The following is a 6,000-nucleotide window of genomic DNA, read 5'->3' as shown; positions in this document are numbered from 1 at the left end:
TTCATACTGTAGCGCATGTCAATGCCTGGGGTTCCCCGCACCTTCTCCCCCGGTGCCTGCACAGGGACGTGGGGACAGTCCCCTCTCCCTCCCCATCCCAGGAGATCCCGCAGTCTGGAGCAGATGTGAGGAGCTGCTGCCGGAGGGGAGAGTGTCCTGGGGGTGCAGGGATCCGGCCCCAGCCGCGGGTGAGCTGGTGAGGGTGACTCAGCCTCTACTGGATCCAGACCCGAATCTAAGATGCAATTATGACTTATAAATATTTGAATTTTGTTTTCCTCTTTTGCAATCAACTCTTTTCCTACGGGCTGCCCTACAATTGTAGTTTTCATCTCCGGCGGTGCTGGCCTGTTGCTGGAAGGCAAACAGCAAAGACACTGTGTCTTTTAACACGCCGGACCAAGTCCACGAAATAATCTTATTTGAAGAAGATGCCAACATGCAAATTTTAAATGGCAAACAGATACTCTCTAAAACTAGTCTCTTATCTTTTGGGCTCAGATTCAGGAATGTGCCCTCACAGGACTCTGACATTAAACATGCAGCTCTGGCGATAATGCGATTTAAGACCATTTAAGTTGAAGCAACCCAGCAAAACCTCAGTGTGTCCCTGACTCAGCCGTGAAGCCCTGAGCCTGACAGACACCCCCAGCCGCCTGCTTTCCCTTCCCTCCTGCACACTCCAAGTATTTATCTTTAAACAGTCTAATCCACAATTATTTTTTTTTACCCAAGTAGGGATTTCAGTCTCTTCCCTGAAACTTGTTTTCTTCAGATGATTCTTCTCCACTTTTAAACAGCACCGATAAAACCCACCCCAGGGAGGGGAAGAGGGTACAGAAGCTGAAAACCAGGTACTTTCAAATGAAAAAAAAAAGCAGCACTGGATATTTCTGGTGGCTCAGTTATGACAGCACATCTTGAAATTATATTCTAACAAGAAATCAAGATGTGCCCAGGTATTCCTGTGCTTTCTTGCTGACCTTTACACAAGCTTCATCAGGAAAAAAGAAGAATGAGAGTTACTACAGGTATGAGTAAGTAAGTACGTGACTCCTTCCCCCTCCAGGTGTGCAGATCAAACTGCTCCACGAGGCTCCTGAAATCCTCCTGACGGGTAAGAGGGTGCTTCTGGGTCCAGTCATTGACCTGAGTCCTGATCTCTGCAATGTAGCTGTGGATTTACAACAAAACATCTATTCATCTCCAGCCAGATTTATTTTTAAGCGTTCCCTTGGCAAGCGTGAAGAAGTTTTGTCTAATGGATTCTGTTCCCGAGGCTAGCTACAGTTTGTTCACTGCAAATTCCAAATATATTTGCACGAATCATTACTATTAATAATATAATGGTTGTGTTTGAGATGCTGGACAGATGCAGAAGCAGCCGCGACTCTTGCCCTGGGATTTTATGATCATTGAGCTTTACAGCCCTGCAAATAGTGAGTGTGTAATGGCAAACAATCGGCACCACGTTAGAGAAGCTGCAGTTAGAAGCTCAGGAGCTGATTTACTAAGGGGGATTGACCACAATAACTCCTGCAGTACAAGCCATTTGGCAATATTTCATGCTAGAAACGCTAATTCTGGACATTCTCTTCTGCACTAAGCATCCAGGCTGCAGGAGCTGAGTGGCAAATGCCAGCATCCCATAGGTTGTGGGATAAAAAGGGGCAGCTGAGAAGAAATCACCAGGAGGGCTCAGGACCCGTTGTGTCCCTCAGTGTGGTGACAACCTGCTGTGCCAAAGGGGCCCTTAACGCCAGCACCGAGGTGGCCCCAGCCAGGAAGTGTCACTGCAAAATTCCCCGGGGGAAAGGACAGAGGGAAACCACTGACTGGGTGACGTGCAAATGTTTGATAAGGAGGCACCGAGTTCAACAGCTGGGGGAAGAAATTATTAATATCTGCATGTTCAACAGAGCCACAACATTTCCCGTCAGGTTTCTGACTGATAAAATACAATGTCTTGATACAATCTGAATTGGAATAGCTCATTCGGGCAAAAATCCGACACTTTCTGCTTCTTGCCTCAGCAGAAAAGCCGCACGCAAAACGTTAGCATTTCCCAGTGGTGGAAACTCTGCTTTTTGGCCAGTCTTAGTATCAATAGAAAAGAGCGGTTCAAAAAAGTCCATAGAAACTCACCCAGATGAGGTTTAGAGCCCTGGGTCCAGCTCGCTTTGCTAACAGAGCAGCAGAGGGATGGCTGGCTAGCACAAAGCTCTGGTAGCCACATCCAGGTGCCCCTGCCCTGGGGCTGCGGCGTTCCAGGCAGCAGAGGAGGCTCAGGCACCCAGAGCCCAGCCAGAGCCGACACAAGGGTGTTTCCCCTTAATCATCTTGGTCCTTTGAGCGAGGGATGGGCTGAGGAGGCCAAAGTCTGAATCTGAAAAATTTAAACCATATGATGTTTGGATCCGTGCTTAGTTTAAAGTGAGCTAAATTAGGGGGGAGCTAAGGAACAGAAATGGTTGCTGTTTCTCCCCTTCTCTCAAAAGCTGGTCCCCCTACGATTCCCTCCACCGCAGAGGCCTGACACTTGGGGACATCTGCTTCAGCCGCCGCAGCGTCACAAGTAGCCGCTCCGTAGGGACCACAGCCGCCAGGACCCTCTCCCGTGCAGACCCCAGCAGTCGCGGTCCAGCTGCTCCACTGCAGCGTGGGCCCCCCCAGCACACACTGAGCTGCCCATGGGGAGCCGGAGGGACGTGGCCCCACAAGTCCCACGGCTCCAGCTCGGCTCCTGCCCACGCTGCCGCAGCGGAGGCACAAATAACAGCAGGAAGCGTCTGGAGCCGGTTCCTCGAGCCCAGGGAGCGGCTCTGCCCCGTGAGAGCTCGCTGGTGCCTGTTGTACTCTGGACTTTGGCTTTTGGCGAGGTGAATTCACAAGCCTGGGATGGGTTTTGCAGAAGCAGCAGCCAAAGGGAAAGCAGAAGGAACGGCCTGTGAGACGGCTCGGGCCAGCGCTGATGCCTTGTGTGGTCCGTGAACTGGGACTGGCTGAACTCAACACTTACAGAGTTGGCACCTCAGAGGCTCGGGCGGCCTTCTGGCAAGAAACAAGGGGACAGTCCGAGGTGCAGGTTTCACAAATAAGGAATGCTGCGTTCAGTGTGTAAACAGGACTTCCAGCAGAGCATGGTACTAAGGACACGGTTCCTTGCTTACCACTGGAGAAAGGAAGAAGTGAAAGCCCTTCAACCCCTCCACCCACAGCACCCCGCATTGGGAGGCGAGCTCTTTGAGTGCAACAAGACACATCAACCAGCCAACAGGTTGTTTTAAAAATCAAAGCAGATGTGATCTAAAGCAGGTTTACCTTGTACCTACCAGCCAAAAAGGCTGGACACGAGCCACGGAGGAACCTGTCAGCCTCTCTGCTCCAACCACCCGCTCTGCATCGCTGTGGTCCTCAGTGGGACTGTGGTTTCCTGGTGCGTGGCTGCTCCTGCCTCTAGCAAAGTCGAGTGCGAGGAGCATCAAAGTCACACCGGGGCCTCCGGGCACTAAATGAAACCAGGGAAGCTGGGAGGAGGGAAGGGAGCACTGCGAGAGGCTGGGATTGCACAAGACAAATCTGCGTGTGCTGGCCAGGAGCAGGATCTGAACAGGTGGTGTGAAGCACGCACTGCACCATAGCGCACACTGATCGCGAGAGCTCGGAAGCGCAATATTTGATCATTTTAACTCCTCAAGGGTAGACTGATGTGCGTGGCACAGCTTCCCTGGAATACCTGGGGCTCCCAAGGTGGAGAGCTGTCCTTCCCCAGCAGTTACATCTGCTGGTTGAAAAAATCCTCAGCAGAGAGAAACTTGCTAATGGGGCTGCTGACAAGGGGACACCTTTCTCCATCCTGGATGCTTCTCCATGTGTTCTTTCTTTGTGTCAGTCCTTGTAACAGCAGATACCCACAGTCTGTCACCAGCAGGTAAAATTTGGCTGCAGGGACAGAAGAATTGCAATGGACATGAGTCTACACGGTGAATGCAACAAGAGGGGACATGGGGATGAATTACAGTGACAGAAAAGCCACAAATTTGGAAGAAACAACATGAAATGGGAAAATCAGCTGAATTTCAAGGCAGAGGCAGGAAGCAGAGTTCATTGCCCTGCAATTGCCAGCCCCAAGCAAGAGACATTTAGACCAGCTACTGCACACTGGCCTGGGTAGCAAATGCCAGAAAACAGCCCCACAAACAACCGCTCAAAAGCCACAAACTACCAGCGGAGAAGAGCAGGACCTTGGACCTGCAGTAACTGCCAATTTAAGGAGAAATGCAAACATTGATTACAGCCCTTGTCTCTTGCCAGAGAGAAAGGGAACACTTCCCCATCCTTCTGGCTGGATGAGGAGGAGGGTGAGATCCCTTCCCAGTGCCAAAGCTGGCGATCAACCTCATCACCAAACAAGCAGCCATGCTCTGTACTCCAGCACGCTCCATTCATCATCCCATTTTCTCACTGCAGTCAGCCTCTGATGCCTCAGGAGATTAATAAACAAACAGTGAAATCAATACAGTCATCCCGATCCCTGAAGGCCACAGGCTGTGAATAATATAACTTCCACCTGAAAGAAGTATCGGCGTATAAGAGAGGCTCCCAAGAGAGGAGTCCAGCACCCCAGCTCTCAGCTGGCCAAAAATTAACATGCACACACAAGGGAACAGTTCAGCAGTGCCCTGGAAAACAGGGACACCGAGCAGGTCCTCCCCTCCTACAGCTTCCTGATTTTCTCCTCCAGCATCATCACATCCAGCCTCAATCATCCCTGACACCCAGGCACTGAAGGAATATTTTCACATGCTTCATGACATGCACCAAAATAATCTCAGTTTATTGACTCGACAAGGGGGCAGCTCTGCAAACATCAGCCACGTTCAAAGCTGGCCTGAGGCTCTCCTGTTCTTGTCAGGAGGGAACCTCACCAGAATCTCTCTGAAGAAGAAAAAAGCGTGTGTATGAGAATGGAAGTAAATTAGGTCTGAACAAGATTAACAGGGATTTAATTGAACTATGTGAACTGGAACTCCAGTCACAAGCAACTTATTAGCCCATCTCAAGGGACTGTGCCGCTTACACTGGAGGAGCGCAGGGAGCGTTGTGAGCGTGGGACAGCTCAGGGGACAGCGACGGCCATGGCTCTCGAGATGAGCGTGGCCAGATGGGCAGAGCTGCTTGAACACGATTGAAAATGAAACAAGGAATTCTCAACTGCCAGCTCTGTTTCTCCAGAGATGAGGCTTGGCCTGTTGAGGGAAAGGAACTTTTAAAGATGTATTAGCAGAGGAAGCCCAGCTCTCAGCCCAGCGCCTGGGCCTTGGGTGGCTGAGCAAGGTGCTGTTCACCGAGATTCTGCCTACCTGGTATCTGGAGACAAACCTTTGAAAACCTCCCCTTCAATAAAAGCGACTTAATGAGGTCTCCAGCTCCCTTTGGGATGTTAATTACAGAACAGCCTGGAGAAAAGTGCTCGGGAATTAAAGGAGTCACCACACTAGTCCCATCTCTCCTTTTGGTTTTCTGGTAAGGGAACAACAGACGCTTTGGCTACCACGCCAGTCCCACCACAGCCCAGAGGAGCCACCAGACAGCTCCACGCTCCAGCCATGTAAACCTGAGCTGCAACCATACCCCGAGAGGCTACTGAAAATCCCCATTATCAGCCTACTGAATCCACATCTAATCCCCTGCTCGTATTATTGCCAAATGATGCCTTTATCACTGTTACCTTCATGGGGCTCTCAGAGCCCAAATCTCTCATGGGAGGTAAATTAATTTCATCATTGCACCATTTCCTCCTTCCTTCCAGGAAGGTGAAGCTGTACTGGGAGATACTTTGCTACTTCCAAGTCAAACACAGATACATATATCTGAAAGTATTAACTAACCAATTTCCCACGGATTAAAGGATCTGAAGTGCTTTCCCTTAATGGATCATTTTTATGAATAGGTTATTTATGTCTCTGTGTTCCTATAGTCTGAGAGTTCTGACAGCTT

The sequence above is a fragment of the Caloenas nicobarica genome, chromosome 15 (genome assembly GCF_036013445.1).
Source record: "Caloenas nicobarica isolate bCalNic1 chromosome 15, bCalNic1.hap1, whole genome shotgun sequence".
NCBI lineage: Eukaryota > Metazoa > Chordata > Aves > Columbiformes > Columbidae > Caloenas > Caloenas nicobarica.
This window is presented reverse-complemented; position numbering follows the sequence as displayed.